Genomic DNA, 21,893 nt, shown 5'->3' on the forward strand with positions numbered 1-21,893 from the left:
TGTGCACGAGTCTGTTAGCCGATGCGTAGCAAGTATTTTAGGAACAACACTTGAAAAAAATTATTGTAGGACTAACTAATGAGAAATTTCTTTGTAATCGAAGATCATACCTTTTAAGGTGTGGTAATATTATAATGGGATTGAGATACGAAACTCTCGGATCCGGATCCAGATCCGTAACTTTTGGATCTGGATCCGTTTGGCCATCCCTAGTTTGTAGATGCATTTCGAGTCTGAGTATGTGAAATTGTATCTCAAATTAAATGTTTTAATTGTACTGTTTAATTAAATTAGATTAGAATTTTTCGATACATTTGAATCACACAGACACTTCTTATTGTCACTATATTTGTCTGCATATCAGTGGCGCAGCCACTGTTGGGCAGGAGGGCATTGCCCTCTCCAACATTGAATGGAAATCAATTCTAGGAAGGGCAAAGGGGCAAACATTGATTGCCAAGGGTGCCTGCAGAGGGGCAATTATACCCCTACATTTCAAATTTTATGCAAATAAAAATACATTTCATAAAATTTTCTCTAGTAAAGAATGAAACATTTCATGTATTATAAAAATAGTTACAATGGCTCACATAAATATTTTAGACAGATGGGAAGTTTTCATTTTAAGTGAAGAGATATTCAACTATAAACAAAATATTTTCTTCAATTTCATGGGTGTGTGTTCTAATGTGAAACAATCATAGAAATATAATTTAAATTTGGAAAATAAAATTAACTTTAATTTTGATATCACAGGCACGCTAATGTTTAGACACGATGGGTACAGTAAAAAAGAAATGGCTAATAAACTGCAAGTGCTGGGGCATATTCCTTTGGCTTGATGCCTTCCTTCAACTCTGTAGGCATAGAAATAACAGTTTTAGTGAAATGTCACCAAATAGGAGGTGCCATTTTCAGAACCTTAGAGCAGCCACTTCGTCATCAAATTGTGATTTGTGCTTGGGGTCATTACCATGATAGAACTTGAAATTATTACCAGGGATAGACTAAACTAAAAATAATTCGGGCACCAGCCACTTTTTCTCAGAAGCCAGCATTTTTTAATATTTTTATTTCAAATATGGGCTAAGAAAGCCATGAATCCAACTAAGATAAAGCTACATATAGATTTTGAAATGTGACCTTAAAACATCTAATTATTAATTAATACAAGATTGAACTAAAAGTAATTAATTTTTGTGCTGGAGTGGCTTTCCTACTGAAGGCTCTTCCATTAACAGTATAAATAAATATGCAATACATTATAATATATGGCTGACTACCATGTTGCTTTAGATTTTAAAATTCAGGTAGCAACAATGCAAAAATGTTTATTATTCTGATGCACATGATACAGAATACAAAAGTATGAAAAAACATATAGTTGTTATTGATAAAGAAAAAGATAATGAACATGATTTTTTTTTAAGTGGATTTACCAATTCAGAAACCCTGTATTTTTCTGACCATGATTATTACCATAAATATTTAACAAGGTTGAGATTAACAGAATGTGGAACCATTTTCAGAACCTTATGTAGAATGATATGGTGCAAAGCAGTTTGCCCCTCTAGCTGCTACTGTGCATCCCAAAATCACCACATTCTGACCACCATACTTGGCTCTTTCTTGTGAATTTTTAATTTAAGTGGCAGTATCTTGAAAAAAAAAATTGAAACCTTCACTTCCCTCACTGCGCTATCGGGGAGACACTGGAGAAATATTGTTGAAAGACAAAACATTCAATACATGAAATTGTAGTGCTTTTACGAAGAAAAATCTCATGTGCATGTGTTTGTCTAAATCCATACACATTTTTTAATTTGATGTTGCAATTTTGATGCATTGTAAGTAGCATGTGTAAATTAAATTGCAAGTCCAAGGGTAAAGAAGTGAGTAGCCTAGGCAGGTGACATTTGCTTTGCACGTTGAAAGTGTAGAGAGAAGGTGCGTTCCTGATTGGATGTTCCCTATCCTTGTTTGTAATTAAGTGAACAGTCATTTTTTCTGTTACGATTCTTAAATTTTACCACGCCAATTCCCATTTCCCATTTTACCATTACATACAAAAACTCTCAAGAATATATTAACAATACATGAAAGACTGTGCATCCTAATGTCAGCCAAATGCTTGCGTTCTCTTTATTCTAGCTTTTTTGGTGTTTGAAAATTTCACTCATAAGTCTCTCATATTTTTCTTCTGTAGGTGTTCTAAGCTGCATGAAGGATGTAATTACATTTGATTCTCCGGCATCTTGAATCATTTCCTTTTGGTACTGCGGTATTACAACCAAGTGCAGATATTGCAAGGCTCCGGAATGTGAATTCCATTAGAAAAATTGCTCAGGAAGATTGAGGGTTTTGGCTGCAAAGTACGAATGTAAGTTCTAATTAAACTCTTAATGAAATTTCCAGTAATGTTCCTAAATTAAGAATCACGAACCTTCCGACCCTCTGTAAACAACCGTCTCACTTCGAGTAACGTATCACTCCGCGTCAGCTGTTCATGGAGGGCGCAGTCATCATATGCTGTTGTTCACTCGCATTTCACCCGAATACATTACATGAAAAGAAAACGTATTCCTATGTTTTATGACATCCCTACACATTGAAGCAAAATAAATTTTCGAAGTGTGATTAATTACGTATTCTTGTTGAAGTTTGAAGTACAGGTATGAACATATTTTCGACTTCAAAAAATTCATTTATCTTACACTGGGTTAACGGGTCCCTCCTCCCTCCCTTTTCTCTCAGTATGACGGGGCCAAAGTAAAACTAAGAGAGCGAGAGTCGATTCAGTAAATTCAAGCCTTTTCTTTTCCTTGCTACCCCTTCCACCAAGCTATTGCCCACCATTGTTGACATGCAGAGAATTGTTTCTCTCCTTTGTCCAACAATGTCCCGCCAGTTTTAGCAGAAACTAGACAAAGATAAGCCGAAACATAAAAAATAGATTGTTTATCTCCATTCATTTCTCTTTCTTGAGCACTGAAAAAAAGCGACAATAAGAACTCACATTATTTATGCAAGGGAAAAATATTTACTTACTTTAATCCGATGGGAGAGGTTCGATGCCTGTCAGATCTTCATCACAACTATCTTCCGATTCACTTTCCCCGGCATTAACTTGGATAATGAATCTTTCCAAATTTAAATCGTCTGTCAGGTTGTCCACTTCCCACAATTTCCGCTCTTCGGTTTCAATGACATGCCGCACTGCGTCCGCCCAGTTACGCACCGAAATCTGAGACATGGCAATCTCAGTCAGTCTCTTGACCTCGTCCAACTTGAAGGTCTTGTTGTTGCGCGCAACGTACCCTTTGACCTGAGCCCATATCATTTCAATGGGATTCAGGTTGCAAAGGTAAGGTGGTAGACGCAACACGGTGTGCCCGGCTCTCTTCGCCATTTTGTCGACAACGTATTTGTCATAGCTTGGCTTCATATGCGAAACGTGATCCAAAAGTTCCGCCTTGAGCACGTCAGCTGGAAGTACAACGCCTTTTTCGCTCAGCCAAGCTAATATGTCAGCCTTCTTCCATTCAGTGGTTGGCAACTTTTCACATTTCACACTGTGATAGGGAGCATTATCCAGCACAATAGCACTGTTCGGGTCAAGTTTTGGCAGAACAGATGAAAACCACTCCTCAAAAACATCACCGTTGATTTCTTCGTGGTAGTCACCTGTAGTCTTTGACACAAAAATTAGTTGTGCACCGTCCACGAACCCACTTCCAACATGAACAATGATGAGCCTCTTGCCTTTTCCTGACGGTTGCTTCATTCCGGTTGACAGTCCTTCGAGAAAAGCTTTCTTCCTGGAGGTGACAGTGCTATCGTGCCACGCCTTGCTCACAGTGTGTCCTGCATTTACCCACGTCTCATCCAAGTAATAAATGTACTTACCTTGCTTTCGCAGTTCCCTTATGGACCGGAGGTATTTTTGGCACCAAAAAACAATATCGTCCCTGTCGATGAGTGCTGTCTGCCGACTTCGCTTCCCATAAACGAACCCAACGTCCAACAAGAGGTGCTTTAACGTGGACGCGCTAAAATTGGGGAGATCCTCATCGTTATTAACATCCGACAATACCTTCCGCACGGTGGGTAGTTCTTTATTAAAAAAATAGGAATGCACTTTGCGCCGTATTGCGCTTATTTCAAAATCTGTGTACTTGTTCACACGAGCAACAACGTTGTGTTTCTTCCCGGGAGTCACAATTTCACCGGTCGTTTTCCAGTGCACCACCCTACCATCCGCCCCCCCCCCCCCCCCCGAGGAAGAGAATGAGAGGAAGGAAGTGAAAGAGAGAGGATCCCAACTTCTTCCCCTTCTCTTGCTTTCTTCTTCTTCTTCTTCTTCGAGAGAGAGAGAGAGAGAGAGAGGAGAGATCAGAGAGAGAGAGATAGAGAGAGAGAAAGAAGTTTCTTTCTCTCTCTTTCTAGAAAGAGAGAGAGAGCAGAGAGAGAGAGAGAGAGAGAGAGAGATAGAAGGAGAGAGAGAGAAGAAAAGGAAAAGAATGTTCTTTCTCTCTCTCAATCGGGGAGGCATCTTCTCTTTCTTTTAGGGGGCATCGGGGTTAATCCCCTCCCCCCTACCCCCCCCCCAGAAGGAAGAAAGAAGGGGAGAAAGAAGAAAGGAGCCCTTCTCTTTCTCTCTCTCCCTCCTCTTTCCTCTCCCATTTTCTCTTCTTCCTTCTTCTCTCCTCTTTCTTTCTCTCTCTCTCTCTCTCTCTCTCTGTCTCTTTTGAGAGAGAGAGAGAGAACAGGTCGTTTTCCGTTCTTTCAACGCACCGAAAACAGAAGACGCTGACACACCACTGCACTCGACTCGGACACCAACTTCACCACCTCCTTCACTGTTTTTTCAGGATGCCACCGACAGAATGTTGCATGAACGTTCAGAACAATCTGCTTCTCGCCACTTTTCAACGGCTGTCCTTGCCGATGTTTCTGAAAGAAACTCTGAGAACACGGAGACCTTCCTGCACGCATGGAAGTTGCCATATTTGAAACTGGCGCTACTTTCTTGCCGCTCACGTGATCAGTTGTAATTTATTCAATCATCACGTATTATTATTATAAGCAGAAACCTTTAATGAAAAGCTATTTTAAAATTCATATTTCGGGATAATTTACATATTTTTCTAGCATTGGCAAGCTTTTTTAAAACGGACTATATGCGACGGAAGAAATCCGCTATTAGGTTGTTGCCAACCCCAATACCTTCGCACTAAGTCGGTGAAGAAACTGAAGTGGTGTGGCAAATGTCGACACATGATAATTTGATTTCACGATGTCAGTGAGGGTGCTGTGGGCTGAAGGGACACAGATGGGCTGACCATAGCAGAGGTGTGCACCATCGATTGCGACCCTCATGACTGCAGACCTCATAAACACCCTCACACTCTGTAAGACTTGTGGGGGTGAGGGAGGGCAATGGCAGACAGTGAGGTTGAGATGAGGGCAAGACGCGAGAGGGGTATGGGTGGAGGTTGATTGAAAATGAACACCTTCGCTCTAGAAAGAAGAAAAACATGGTAATTTTTTTTTTTAAAAAAAAAACCCTGCAAATATGCATTTTATATGTAGGGTGCAATAAAATGTGACTGCCTCTTACGATCCTCTTCCCCCACTTTTCTTTCCAGTGACAATGCTTCATTGAGTTGCCGTTTTAGTCTCCCTCTGCGTTTTTGCTGCTTAACCCAGAATTTTAGATAGAGCTGAAAAGGGCATACGAGTGTTTTGGGATAGCATAACTTTAGAGACGTTGAAGAAAACTCTGGAGCATGTTGTAATGTGTGACATTGAAGTGTAGATCCCCCACCCTGTGACACGCACTTTATGTCATTAGTTACCGAGACGATGAATACGATTCAAGAACTTAGTTAATCAAATTAAATCTATCAGCTTACTTATGTGCAATAGTAATAATAAATCATACTTTCAAACCCCAATGAATTTAATCAATAAACAGCTGTTTTAAAAACGTCATTTATCTCAATGTGTCATCGAATTCCCTAGCAAAGGTTAATTTTAGCATAAGACGACAGAAGAAGAATCATTTGGTACTGAACTGTCACATCCGGTAGGGGATAAGATCATGGACGTCCGTAGGATTTTTTCCAGGGAGGGGCAAGGAAGGTATTTTTTCCAGGGGGGGCAAACAAGGCACATTTTCCCCAAGGGCAATAATTAACACACATTATTGTGGCTGAAACTAAATTGTATGTAAAAAAAATATAATTTTGGTTGGATTTCATTTTCCAGGGGGGCCATAGCTCCCCTTGCCCCCCTTCCGGATGCCCATGGATAAAATATACATTTTGTTCTTTATTTTTTACATTTAAGACTTTATCTTCCACATTTGGGTAATCGTCTCTATTTGCACTCAGCCACCGAGCAGCCAAGATGTATATTTAATTGTTCTTTTTAAGCTACGTATCAAATTAACTCCCAACAAGTGATAGGGCCTATTTAAGAGAAACATTGCTATAACGCGTCCGTTGACAAATAGAACGTCTCTGCATCTTGTAGGCTACGTAGATAATTGTATTGTCATAAGTTGGCAACACTGTTATGATACACGTGCTTTTGTTTACAGAAGGTCTTAAGTTCTATGATTCTCACTTTAAGTAGGACCGGTGCTAAAACCCTGTAGACTGTCTTATATATTCTGGAAGTATTTTTTTCAAGGAGTACAGGAGGAAGTATGAGCAATACATTTGTAATTGAAGAATTTACTATTAAATATTCTTTGAAATTTTGAGAAAATAGTACAGGCTGTAAGTTCTAAATGTCACCTTCAAATTTCAAAATCAGTTTAAAAAAATGTATGTTAAAGGATAGGGTGACCATAATATTTTGAACCAAAAATGGCACATCCCAAGAAAGTGAGTTTACCCCCCTCCCCTGCTTCTGAAAAATAGGTTAGGGCTAAATATAAAATTATTGTTATTAAAGTATGGATCCCATAAATACACCATAAAGAATAATTGAAATATGATCTCCTTTTGTCAAAAGGTATTAATTATTATAATTTTGTGTAATGGTGTAGTGGTGAGAAACCACTTAAAATAGGGTCATTCCATAACAGCTTGACCAACCCCTGTTGCATTTTTATATATATAAACTTATTTCTATATACTTCAAGTGTTCAAATCAACATTTCAGGCTTGCTTTTCAATCTGTCAGTCATTTTTAATTTGTCGCATGCGGTAATTTTATTGTTTTCAGACATTCATGAAAATTGCCTTAACTTCTGTTGCATAATTCCGTATGTCATGATCCAAAATTCATTTTCTTCTGAAATAAATGTATACCAGGTTCATATCCTGCTCAGACATGAATGTATCATCATCATCATTTGATTATCCAAGATGTAGAAATGGTAATGAAATAACATAAGTACAGAAACAGGTTGTTCAAATTCTAATTCATAAATTTATAATGATAACCAAATGTTTTTATACAACATTATTTCCATTGCAAATGTGGAAAATCTTTTCATTCGCGTACTTAATTACCAGGTGATTGCAATTTGCTTTCCCATAAAAAGAACTGCTTATTTAAACGTTTACTCTACAAAATCATGTTTTTATTTGTAAAAATAACAAAATGGTGGAATATTGCAATACATTACAGGCTATTTATAAATACATCGTATTGCGAAATTATTGGTAATACTAGCATGGACATAACTTCTGGTGTAACTTGTGGAGTGTGCAGAATTGAAACTGGGTTTAAACTTTGAGAGACAGTTGAATAAATTTCCATCCGATAAAGATAGCATCCACAATTATTTCCCAATTAACTCTCTATGTGTGCAAAATCACAAAATTTACTCATTATTACTCAGCTCCTCAGGTGTAAGGGGGTAAATTAATAACCTTAAAAATTTTGGTGGGCGTTAAGTGTCCTTTCTCCTGTAAAGTTATGCTTATAAATATTTCAGATAAAATACAAGTCTTTGATATACTTATTTGGTTCTGTAGCTGATGTCCAATACGCTTGTTTGTAATTAAATGAAGACTATCTCCCTTTTCAGTTATGATTCTTATATTTCACCACACCAATTCTCATCATATCGTTAAAACTCACAAGAACTCATCAACAATCCTAATGTCAGCTGATTTCTTGTGTTCTCTTTACTCTAGCATTTTTTGTGGTTGAAAATTTCATTTCAATATTTTCTTCTGTAGGTATTCTAACTACATGAAGGATGCAATTCCATTGGATTCTCCAGCATCTGGAATTATTTCCTTTTGGTCCTGCTGTGTTACAACCAGGTGCAGATATTGCAAGGCTCTGGAATGTGAATGTTCCATTAGGAGAATTGCTCAGGAAGATTGAGCATTTTGGCTGCAAAGTATGAATGTAAGTTCTAATTAAACTTTTAAACTATGGATATGAACTTTCCAGTAATGTTCCTGAGTAGAACCAGTGCTAAAAATCATGGAGGCTGCATTACATATTCGTGAAGATTTTTGGGCAATGTTCTACAGGAGTATGAGAAATACTTATGTAAGAATATAGTACTATATATGTTTGAAATTTTGAGAACATTATAAGTATGTCTCGGAAGTTGATGAAAATGTCAAGAAATTAATGTAGAGTCACCTTAAAATTATTTAAAAATGACCTAAAATGGTAATAAATTAACAAAAAATATTTTTCGCTCTGAAAATGAAAGTTTGATTTTTTCATTAATTAAAAGAGAATAGTTGAATAACTCAATAAAACCCGTTGTTTGCTGTTTTTAACCACCGAAAAAGCCATTAAGTGCTAATGGTGTTTTCTTTATTTTTACTTCATGCTACACCACAGGGTTGATCTGTTTCCTCCCCGATGGCGCAGTGGTAACATCGTCACCTTGTAGTCGAGGGGTACCGGGTTCGATACCCCGGTGGAGGCACATAGTGGTTCGGATCCCACTTTAAGCTATAGGTCCAGTCCCGATTAGCCTTACTTGTGCATAAAGTGGACTTAAAACCCCAACTCAATGAAGGTTTTTCTGTTATTCACCTCCTTTCAGAGTGGACCTTCCACCTGTTTCGCGTACATCAGATTTTTTTTTTATATTGTAACTAATTTTACGTTAAAACCACAGAGCAATAATAGTGGCCAGCAAGAGAACCTCAAAGTAAATTTTACACAAAGTGTTTTAAGTTTGCTGGAGGAAAAATAAATTTACCACAATTAATTATTTGAAGGGTTTGGGTATAAAACATGGTGATATTTTGGTCATTTCTGGTTCATTAAGAAAAAAAGTTTATTAGAAGCTATAGCTACTGTAGATAAATTGTTTTCGTCTTGTGTTTACCAATTTCAGAAGGCTTCACTGAGTTCAATGCAAATTGTAAGACATGGCAATTTCACTCGAAAATTGAAGGATGGCACATTTTATTTTGTAACTCAAAAATTACCAAAAGGTCACTTAACCATGTTTTACATCAGAGCCCTTCATTTAATGCATTGCCAAATCCTGGGTGTATCCAAGAGTATGAATTTCTCTCCTTGTTGCCAGTGGAAGCATTTTTTTTTGTTTATTATTAACGATGTTTGAAAAATATGATGAATAAGAATTTCCGTAATCCCACGTATTCTTTATGTGGAATCAACTTCAACATCAGTTACAGCTAATCAAATGGAAGTTTCAGCTTTTTTGCTGGTGAAATGCATCTTCAAACTTCCCTCTTCCCGTTGATATCTTTTTCTGTTCTATCGGAAGTTTGATATTCCGAAGAAAACAAATCAAATAATACTCTCATAAGCCCAATGCATTTCTCCTTGCCTCCTACAGCCATCCTTGCAGTGTTGCAAAACCTGATGCACATAAAAGAGCTAAATTTCATCTTAAATGGAGTCAAAACTGACTTTCAAGAAGCTAGATTTACGAAGTCTGGATAAAGTGCTTCCTAGGGTTATGTTCTCAAAAAATTTAACTGTGGATATAAGAGTGGATGGAACGATGCAGCCAATGTAACAATATCACGCCACGTGCAAAATGTATAATCATGGCAAAAGTTGGTCTATGTGGGCCGGAACCAGTGATAGCATCATAGTGGGAGACAGGGGCAGGCACCCCAGTTCACAGCCAAATGAGTGCACGAAAGAGCCAGATCTGGCTCCATGAGAGCTAAGTTGGCAACAGTGCCACAGGGGAAGAGTCCCGTGGAGACTGTTCCGCATACCCTTAATGATGAACTTTCTAAAAGGACCATGTCAGGAAATTTAAATATGTAAGTTATGCTAGCAAATGCATTTAAAATCCATGAAACAACAGGTGAGGAGAAAAATGAACCTTAAAAATTAACAAATGCCAAAAGATACTGAAAAATTAACTGAAAGCCAAAAAATGCAAATTAAAAATGTTTTCTGGTTCTAACTGAAGGGAAGTGGACTGATATCAGGTTTAGCATTGTTTTGAAGGATCAGAAGAGAAGATAATTTTTTCATCAACTTTGGGTCCTTAATTATATGTCACATAATTGTCCCCCCCCCCATTTCCCTCTTTCTCACATGATTTAGCAATGTTTTGAATACAGTGATGCTCAGCTTCTTATAGGTTGAATGATTTGCTTTATTTTTTGGCACTTTTGACTTATTTGTGAAGATGGGGATGAGTGATATGATGAATGAACACTCACAAACATCCATGTTCAGGCTGGGAATCAAACCTGGAACACCCTGGCATCGTAGTGCGATGTGCTAACCACTCTGCCACTAGGGCCGGCTCACTTTCTTATAGTATGCACAATTGCTAGTAGGTGGTTTCCTGGCGCCTGATTTTCAGAGCTGGCGCCTAGCTCTGAAGAAGATTTTTCAACCACTGTAAACCACCATTTTTTTCTGAAAAATTTCAATTTTATATGTAATAATAAGACAAGCATGTGAGAATTAGGGGTGAGGTGGGAACAAAGGCCCAATTTTCAAAATTTGCATGCACCATGTGGCTGCAAGTAAGAAGTAATTTCTTGAAAATTATGCACAATATTTTATTTGCCTTTTTTGTTCATTAGTATACCTCTAAAGGTATTATATACTGAAATTACAGAACGATATATCCCTTGTTACAATTGAAATTCTGGAAATTGTGTCCATAAACTGACAACACTACTGCTTATACATTATTTTTTTTATTTTATTATAAATTACATTTTCTTCATTCACTTTGGTGAGTGCTACAGGGACCAATTTTCACGAAAAAGATTAAATTTTCTTCTTCCTTTAACACTCATTATTGGGAGGCACAATTTATAAATTTTAGCTCCATATGCTGAGTCTGCTCTATCATTTACTGATATAAACCACCTCTCTGATCCGATTCATGTCATACCCCTGAAATTTAGATACACTAAATTCCATTCTAAATTTCTTCTAGGCCATTGTTCATCAACAAATTCCATCTACAAACATCTACAGAAACCCATCATTCAATAAATGTTAAATAACCACACTCCTCACAAGAGACAAACTGGCAGACCACATATTTCTCAAGTGACCAAAAGTGGTTGGCCCAACGTGTTGGTTTTACATTGGGCCAACATACTGAAAACTAAAGTATAGATAGGTTTGTGTACTGATCTCCATAAGGCCAAATGTAAACAATAGTACAAATTATTTGTGAAAATAAACTAAAATACTTCACATTCTCGTTCATGTGGTATCATTGTTTTCAAGGTACCTTGAAGTGATAGCAGCAGAAACTTTCTATAGTTTACTTAGTTTTCCACCTTCCACTTTCCAAGGTAAAGTTCCCCGTGCATATAGCACCATGCCATGAAGGTACATTTAGGGAATGGGGGGGGGGGGGGGGGGGTAGGGCCCCATACATTTCTCAATTTGTGCCAATTTTGGATGTGATCAACACCATGCTAAGGCCAACTTTACCCACAAGGATTGTCCACAGGTAGCCATTAATTTGAGGCTGAGTGAACCCTGGAGCTGCTTTATGCGGGGACAATAAAAAGAAACTAAACCCACAGCGCTACAGCCCTTGGAGGGCCTTGGCTTACCTACCGACTGCTGGTCTCCCTCCCACACTGTTCCTTCGTCACCTGTTATAGCGTGGAGATCTTAGACCAGTATTGGGGGTGACGGGTGATCAGCCCGACGGACCCCCAGCCATTGTTGTAGGTCTTCTTGACCGGGTTACGGTCACTCACTCGGAGCTTCCCAATTTCCTCATGATGGTGGGTTGCCACCGGCCCTATACGTAGGCCGAATAAATTCCGACCAGAGCCGGATTCGAACGATGCCGTCCCGCAGCGAACGATCTCAAGACGAGTGAATGCCTTAACCTGCTCTACTACGGAGGAGGACCTGCGGGGACAATGCAGGAAGAAATTCAGACATTAGATCACCCACGCGGGAGATCCTGGAATATTACATGTAATTCTTTTAAAAATCCAATCATATATCATATGCCAATAACGGTAAACATATGAAATTGAGCCTTCATTTCTTTCCTAATACTAGTTACATTTAAGATAAGTTCCAGAGAGAGAGTTTTCATAAAATAGTTAGTGTCACATTTTTAAAGTTTTGCTGTGGTCGAGATATCCCTTTGTGCTTAATAGTATTGCAATTGCGTATCAGGTCTCATTTATTTTATGTTCAATGTTTCACGTAGGATATATTGATTTTCAATTTTCCATTGCTGCGTAATGATGAGGGGGGTGGGGAGGTGTTTGAAAGGGAACAGCATATGCTGCCATCACCCAGGGTGCAAAATGACTAAAGTCGTTTTCACGTTCAGAAGACACAATGGGCTCTTATGGACAGTGCTTTTCTTATGGGGAAAATACGAGCGCGCTGTTGTGAAATTTCTGGATTTACAAATTTAGCTTACGTAAAATCGGTACATGCATTTTTGCAGGAAATTTTGTAGAGAATATGATGGTGAACATAAAAAACTGGTAACTTGCTTACATATTTTTAGATAAATTAAAAATGCAAATTTTCTGTGAAAAGAGAATTTTTATATTGATTTCATTCCTACTTAGGTGGGCAGGCCATGTGGCATGAATGGGAGAGGAAAGAGGAGTTTACAGGATTCTTGTTGGGAAACCTGATGGTAAGAGACCTGTAGGAAGGCCAAGGAGGGACAACGTTGAGATGGACCTAAGGGAAATCGGTAGGGATGGAAAAGAGTATATAGAACTTGCTCAAGATAGGGAAAGATGGAAAGCCTGTGTTGCTGCAGCCATGAACCTTCGGGTTTAAGAAGGCTAGGGAGTTAGTTAGTAATTTTTGTTTTCATTCCTAACGTTGAAACATGCCATAAAATTGAAGCATTCATTATGAAAAAAATTGACACTGTTTTTTAATTGTCATAGGTGATGGTGGTGCTCAGAATTTATCAACACTTTAAAGCATATTTGCATTAAAACTATTCAAGTAAAGTATGTGGAGATTTTTTATATTTGTGCAGTAGAAAATGTCGTTGCTGGCCATTTTTTGTTCTGTAATTCCAAGTAAAAACTTCCAGTGACAAAGTTGTGGAGAAAATAATGAAATTATTTTTTATAACCACTCCCAAGGTTCCCAGAAATATTACTTCCATACATTTGGAGTTTCTTTTTAACCCGAACAGTGCGTGAAGTATGAAGTAAGGAGACGTTGTCTGGCCATCTTGAGCTGACTCACCGCAGCATTCTGGCTAATCACCACCAAGTTTTCGAGTTATTTTATTTCCATTCAGTAAAAATATTAACTTCATGCAGTTTGTTATAATAGAATTGCAATTACTTAAATTTAGTAATTTACAATTATTTCCAATGCTGCTGCTGTGAGCAACATTAATGCTGTCGCAAACATTACTGTCGACATTAATACTGAAATGAAGATCACCTTTCAGTTTCCAAGGTACACATAAATTCATGGACACCATATTATCCCTTGAAAGGTTTTCCAACACGTGACAAAATATGGGGCTTCAAGATAGAAATATGACATGCCTTGCTTGAGTCATTGACCTCTTATCAGTTCAAGTGGGCCATAACTCATTTGTTTGTTTGGGTTGCAACTTGAATCTAACCCATGTGCCAGGTTCCCTTTACTTGAGTGAGAGATCTGCTTTGGTCTGTTTCGACTTTTTTCCTCTCTCGAAAAAGTGTTTTCAGTTGTGTGAGCACTCGGTGATTTTCACTTTTTTAAGTGATTTCTGAAGTGTCATTGTCATAGACAACGTCTCTTTATTTCGTGCATTACAATCACGCGTGTAGTGATCGCAATGGATCGTAGGAAAAAGGGTAAGATAATTAAAAGTGGCGAGAGAACAGCAGTCTTACGGACGTAGCCAATTGTTTATTGTTAATGAACTTTGTAAAGCGACTGGTGTCAGTAAAAGCACCTTCTTTAGATTAAGAAAGGAAAGTGGCAAAGGACCAGTCACTACACCACGAAAAAGACAAGATGGGCTTCAATATAAAACCAGCAGGGCAGTGAAGTATAATGACTTCGTTCGTAGTGCTATACGGTGGAAATTTCACACATTTCTGTTTCAAAATGCTTCCCCTACAATTAGGGCCGTAATGAAGGAAGTTAACGATGACAATGATTTGCCCAATTTCACTTATTCAACGTTGTACCATTTGGTAAAAGAAATGCGGTTCGAATTCGAAAAGTGATGAAATAAAGCACTAATGATTGACAGAAACAATATTATATTGTGGCCACATTCATATTTACGGAAAATGAGACAATTTAGGAATGAGGGAAGGGATATTGTGTACTTAGATGAAAGTTTGGTAAATGTAGGGCATACTGTGCCAAAGATTTGGAAAGACAAAACAATAAAAACTCCTAAAGAAGGTTTTTTGGCTGGATTATCCATGGGTCCTACTGCTCGGGGTCCACGCTGCACGCTGGTGGTAAGATGGGGGTTGTAGAGGGGGCTAAACATGTTTTTTTTAGCAAAAAAAAAAAATGTTGCTGACTATCATGACAAAATGGACAGTGTTCGGTTTGAACGGTGGGTCAAGGAGCAATTGCTGCCCAATATTCAGCCAGGGATGGTCATTGTTATGGACAACGCGTCTTACCACTAGAAAATTAGAAACTATTCCTACTTCTAAAACCCTTTAAGGAAAAAATTAGGGAATGGTTGAAATCAAAAAATATCGCCTTTTCAGATGATTCTCTTAAAAGAAAATTACTCAGTGTCGTGAATTCTGTGCGACACCAATTTAATATTAATTATGTTGACTCGATTGCAGAAGAACGTGGAGCAATTGTTTGTAGACTTCCACCCTACCATTGTGAACTGAATCCTATTGAAATGGTATGGAGTCAGGTTAAAGGGCATGTTGGAAGGCATAACGTTAATTTTAAAGTGAAAGAAATGGTACCTTTGATAGACATTGCGTTTCAATAATCAGTTAACCAGGAGCAATGGTCAAATTACTGCAGACACGTTGAAGGGATAGAAGAGGAAATGTGGAATGCCGACCTACTTAGGTTAAGCAGCAATTCTTCCAGCAGTGGCCAATCCTCCCAAAACTCGTCGATGGAAGGTGTTGATCCACTGCCCGATTAAGGTAACATTAATGAATTTATATATATATGTAACACATTATCATATCTCAATGTTATTCTATGAAATAATTACAGAGAGGCGAATGAATATTAAATGTGCCTGTGTATTAAATTAAATCTAATGGGAAAATGACATGCTAATGAACTGTAATGTTCACAGTATAATATTAATATTAATAATTACATATAATTATCATTATATATACAAAATATGTAACACCTTCATTGTGAAGGAAGCTTATAATTTCCCGGCGACATGAGCTAGCGCTGTATTGGCAACACTGTGCGGTTTCTCCATAAGCGCCGTTGTGTCTTCTGAACGTGAAAACAACTATAACATCGGCTCTGATAGAGCTAAACAGACAAACAATAAGCAATTCCCAACACATCTTTCGTCCATGGTGGCTGACAGAGGACTGGTGAGTGACTGCAAGTTAATAATAGCCTCTACTTTCATTAAAAATTAGCATCCCAAGTAACCACAACTGCTGGGCCAACGCCAGTTTTTACGTGGAAAAGGTTGGCTTTACGTTGTTTGGCAATTGACGTTGGTCTTACGTTGGGCCAACTGTGGTTGCCAGCATTTGCCCAACCATAGAAAAGTGAGTCAAAATCAATTTTAAAAACAACTTGCTCATGCTAAGAGAACTTTCAAGAGTATGCTGTAAATTCTAGAGTGTAAAATAAATGACATTTATTTCAATCACAGTACATACTGGAAATATAATATTTTTTTAATGAAGTAGAAGCTATTTTTAACTTGCAGTCACTCACCAGTCCTTTGTCAGCTGCCATGGATGAAATTGCTTATTGTTGGTCTCTAGCTTTAGTAGAAAAAGAACATTCATACAGGTATTTTTGTGAAAAGTGGTTAAACAATGTTATGTGCAGACTAAATTCCATGAAAGGTGGAAAGCTAAGTAAACTAGAAAGTTTTTGTGCTCCCACTTGAAGGTACGGTACCTTGAAAACAATGACTAGCACTGAGAAAGTGCTGTATTATTTTTATTTCCATAAATAATTTGTACTGTTCTGTACATTTGACCTAGCAATAAATGTATTTATATCAGAACACAAACCTATCCATTCTTTAGTTTTCAGTATGTTGGCTCACCTTAAAAACCATGGATTGGGTCAACATTGGAACCACGGCCAAAAGTACTGTTTCCCCATGTTATGTTCTTATGTTTCACCAACCATTTTTAGTACGGTTGGCCCAATGTTGGGCCAACCACTTTTGGTTACTTGGGATGTGCTGTGATTGAAATATTCAAAAAGAAACACTGTTACATGTAATTTATTTTACACTAGAATTTTAAACATACTCTTGAAAGTTGTCTTAACATGAGAAAGTAGTTTTTTAAAAAAAATTTACTCACTATTCCATGGTTGGGCAAACGTTGGCAATCACCATTGTGGTTACTTGGGTTCTACATAAAATAGCCAATGGTAGCATCAGAAGTGATCACGTACTCCAAAAAAATCTCCTTTGAGTAACACCTCACATCACTTTAAGCATCAACTTTTTGCTTGTCAGAAGCCTTATGCTTTACTTTATTTTCTTTTAGTAGAAACAATATTTAATATTGTTCAAGTTTTTTTCAAGGAGAAACAAATTACTATCCACTTTAGTTTGCTGCTGTTCTTCCCATCTTTGTTGAGCTATACGGAATATCACCATAAATAATTGAGATGTTTATGTTTAGTGTCCTGTGAATTTCATGTAAATATTTTGTAGTTCTTTATAGATTCTGTTTTTGACAACTTCATAAAGCTTATTAAGGGAGAATTCACACCGAAGAAACACGTGACACGCAACATACGACATGCAACACGCGACACGAGTGTTTCACACCGAAGAGACAAGATGCACGCGGCAAGCGACACTGGTTTCCTTACTCAGTTTGCGTGATGGTACAGATATAATTGCATTAACAAGTTTATTAGTCACCCGAAAATAACGTAACAAGAGACATTGTTACATGTAAACTGCGTTGTAAAATTTGTGCAAGTTATTGAAACTTGGGAGAGGCATGTTCTGCATGAGAAAACTGAGAAATAATATGCACTGAAATCAAACTGTATACGCTAGACTTTCCAGCCTGAATAAAGCGAATACCTAAACACTAGAGAAATGGTTCTCAACCTTCGTGAAACCATGTCATGGTATTTTTTTTAAGTTAATGCCCTTAGCCGAAGAATTTTCCTCGTAAATCTTTACAGTATTGAAGATTTTATGCATGAATTAACATGTACCTATGAAATTAAATATTGATAAATAAATTCTAGAATAATCATAAGAGTAATAATAGTTTGATTACATTTTGAATTTGAATATATGAATTTGAATTTAAAATTTTGGGTTGCATCAGCACTTAGGCTAATTTGCACCTGTCACTTTATGCGGGGTCCGGCCTCTTACCATAACTAAACGAACATAACTGTCATGTCGTGTCGTAACTAAAATATTAAAATAATAAAATTTTCTGACTGGTTAAAAGCTGAGGCTGTTAAGAGGCACTCAGCACACATAAGGACAAAACACAGGACGACACAGAATTATACTGGTCATGGGACCAGTCGCCAGAGCCTCGTTAGTTTGAAGTCCAGGGTGTACTACGTGGAAGGAGGAAGGAGCACCCTTTACACCCCCAGTTTGATTACGTGTGTAGGATTGTTGACAAATATAAAAATATGGAAGACAAAGTGGTAACGTCGTCTCCTTGTAATTAAGTGATCCCGGGTTCGATAACCGGGGAGGCACTGGGCAGGTCCAGTTCTGATTAGTCTATTTGTGCATAAAATGGACTTAAAAAACGAAAACTCACAACTCAAATATGATATTGGGATTATGATAGTTGTCAACCAGTTTCAGCAGAACATTTCACAGCTCAGTATAGTTGATATGAGGGCACGGTATCGGGTCGCGGCCCGGTGGTTGAGAGACAATGCACTAGAGTACTTTACCAGGTTGACTCATATATTTTGGACTAAAGTGCCTCATAAGCTGACCTTTTCAAATAAAAGCAGTCAGGTAAATGGCCAAACACGGCCTTTTTTCACGATGTTGAATGCAAATTACAGCCGATAGATAACTGCATCAAAAAACTTGATAAAGCGAAATGAACGTTGTGTTTAAATCTTGAAACATTGTTAAAACATTGTACATATCGATACTTTATTATATCAACAAATTAGAGGATCAAACATAATGCAGGTTGGGCTCTCTTCTAGAGTCTAAATACAGCTCGTTAAAATGAAGCATGCGCGGACAACAAACTGAAGCAACACGATGCACTGTATTGAGAAAATGGCACAGGCCGAGAGGCACGAAAGCGACACGCGACACGTGCATCTTGCCGTGTCTCTTCGGTTCGAAAGGTTGCATTGATTACTGAGTGTTGGCTTCCAAGCGACCCGTGTTTCGTGTTGCATGTCGCGTGTTTCTTCGGTGTGAATTCTCCCTAACAGTCCCATTCTGTGCCCTAGCTCTCATTTGCGGTCATTCCTTGTAAAGGAAAGTGTTGGCACTGGTTACTCACCTATTTTTTTTCTTTAATGCAATTTCTAAGTGTGTTGTTACCTTGAAAAGGTAGTTCAAATTAGCCCTACTTTCATATTTTTTATTTGAGTAGTGGCCTGCTTTCTGTAAATTGGATTATCTCAGCTACTGTTAAATCCTTAATTCTGAAATTTCAACATAATTTCAGATTTTAATTTTTTTGGGAAGGAAGGGAGTAAGTGTGTTGTAATTTAGCTGTTGGAGAGACATGAATGAGTAAAAGCTAGATTTGATCACAGGCCTGCTTTAATATTTTAGTCTTTACAGACTCTTAAATTTGCAATTAGTTTTAATTATGTATCCATATCTCTGCTGGGACAAGAGATAAAATTGTGTTTTGTTTGGTTGCTATTATATAATTATAGTAAGTGGTAAAATTTTCAAGTTTTACCTAGTTAAGTAAATACTGCAACAATACTGAGAGATATTTTAATAATATATTTTACATGCATATATGTTTTGCACAGAAGCCGTAACTCTCTCTGGTCACTTATTGTATTATGCAGTGTTTTTAGAGGGAAATCCACCACTGCCTTACCTTCATAAGAGAATGCTTCACTATCGTGAAGCAGAAACCATGTCTTGTGGTCTTAAGGTTAAGACTGCCAGGTGTCTAATCAGAAGGGGATCTTAAGCTCTTGCTGGGTCATTGGAACCTTATGAGCTGGTGTCAAATCCTGCAAGAGGGTATTGCTCAAATACTAAATCATCTCTCCATAATAGCTCCGCTGAAATTCTATGCTTTTGTGGCTATCCATTCACAGGCTTCACAGGCTTCAAAGGGAAAAAAGCATTGGGTTATGTGATATAGATTTTTAGTTTCCCAACCTGCCACATGATTTTTGTAATTGCTATCAAGAAAGCTGAACTAACAGTGACCAATGTGTTCCCACCATAGAATGTGTTTACTTTGACTACCAGGTGTACAAATAAGCAGCATCAAAGTTGTGACAGTATTTATGGTAACAATGAGTAGACTCAAAGGATGAATAATATGTGGTAGGAAAAATTATTAGCAGAATTTTTAAAGCTGAAAGTAAATATTACTTCATGATAAATCATTTTAAGTACAGAAACAAGTCCAAGTATTGTCAACATAAATATGTTTTATTTTAAATAATTTGTTGCTAATTGACCAATTCAAAAGAAAATATGGTTGCTATAGATTAATCAGTACTCTATCGGTATTAGTCGATGTAGGCATATTGGTCTGATCTATCTATAAATATTACAATTTATTGCAATTTTGTTAACATTTTTATAGTTATAAACATGTAATATCTGTTCCATATTTTTTAAAAGTAAATGTCCAACAACTTCTTTTGCATTGCAAAAGTTTTCACATGTAACATACATCTATTAAGGAGGTCAATGAACCATTTATAATTTTATATCGCATTGGTAAATTTTGTATTGGTCCATCCTTAAGGGAAAATAGAAGCAAGAATGTGCTAAAGAATAGCGCATTGTTGTGCGTTGATGGGTCATGTAGACCATATTTAAAGAATATTAAAATAGTATTAACTGTAATCCATACACGCTCATCTCCCTCCCTTATAAGTTGGTTTGCACAGTGCAGGAAATTAAGCATTATTATCTCCTGAACTGGTCAATCAGTAACAAGTTATTTATGCATTAATTTTCTCAGTTTTAAAATTTTGGTAATAAATTAACCAATTTTTACTTGGACATATTTCATTCTTCCTCTGACCCTCCAGCTGAGATTTTATTTTTTCTTATTATAGTAGTAACAACCTACCAAAGTACACAACTTTATTGGGTGTCACAAAATTTGGAAAAAATTGCAGATTTAGGAGTCAGTATGGGCCAAAGTATAAATTTTAGATCAGTGATCAAGTCTGTAGTTTTTACTAATTTTTAATTCCACACTATGCACAGAGGGGATAATCAGGACTGGAGCAATAGTTTAAAGCGGGATCCGAACCACTATGTTGTGACTCCACCATGTATTGATCCAAGGACCTCTTGATTTAAAGGCAATATTACCACCACACCATCAGGGAGTCCCCCTTTTACTCATCCATATCTCTTCCAACAGTCAAATTGCATAAGGCATAATTTACTCCTTTTTGAAAAATTCCTTCAAAGTTCAATTGTCTTTCAAAAATTGAAAATTGAAGTTTTGCTGGAAAGAATGCTTTCATAACAGTGGCAAACTTTAGAAACTGCAAATTGTGATGAAAGATGGCTGCTACTTGTAAACAAAGCATAAAAGAGGCTCATTTTGAACTGCCAGAGTAAAAACATGCAAGAAATTGAAGTTTTTAAAATAAGTGTAGTAACAATATTCTGAATCAAAACTAATTATTAAACAGGTATTACAAATTTAAATGCATGTGAATCAAATACTCTTACACACATCTCTCAAATTTCAGGTGATAGCCCCAGTGGAACTGTTGGCATGGGATGGTTTCTTCTGAAGAGGAATATCTTCCAGAAGTGATTATTTATTTGGATGTAAACTGGAATTGTGATGGGTATGGGGCTCAAACATTGTTGTATATTTGTTAAAAAAATTTTAACGTTCAAAATAAATAATAAATTACTAAAATTACTTAAAAATAAAAAATCCTAAAAATTCCTAAAATGTAGTGATATTTTGGACCAAAAATGCTTTAAAAAAAATCACCCTAATCCAACTTAAGAAAAATTTGAACCTTTTCCCACCTTAAACACTTTATACCCTCAAATGTTTTATTTGCATTTTTTGATACAGGATTAGTAAAGTAGGTAACTTCTGTTCACCGGAAGTGGCTCAATACTGTCTAAC

The 21,893-nt window shown here is 37.1% G+C and overlaps 1 long non-coding RNA gene across 2 annotated transcripts; it reads left to right on the top strand.

The window, feature by feature from the left end:
• The first annotated feature begins 2,210 nt into the window (after positions 1–2,210).
• Positions 2,211–21,683, top strand: LOC145985274 (uncharacterized). 2 transcript variants are annotated; one of them, XR_014441412.1, is made up of 3 exons: positions 2,211–2,380; positions 8,202–8,376; positions 21,499–21,683. It is a non-coding gene; the product is annotated as an uncharacterized LOC145985274 (long non-coding RNA). The 2 variants fall into 2 exon arrangements; XR_014441413.1 differs by lacking the exon at positions 21,499–21,683 and adding an exon at positions 15,222–15,538.
• The last annotated feature ends 210 nt before the right edge of the window (positions 21,684–21,893 follow it).

Source organism: Lepisma saccharinum, chromosome 3, assembly GCF_977018435.1.
Source record: "Lepisma saccharinum chromosome 3, izLepSacc3.1, whole genome shotgun sequence".
In the NCBI taxonomy this organism is placed as follows: domain Eukaryota; kingdom Metazoa; phylum Arthropoda; class Insecta; order Zygentoma; family Lepismatidae; genus Lepisma; species Lepisma saccharinum.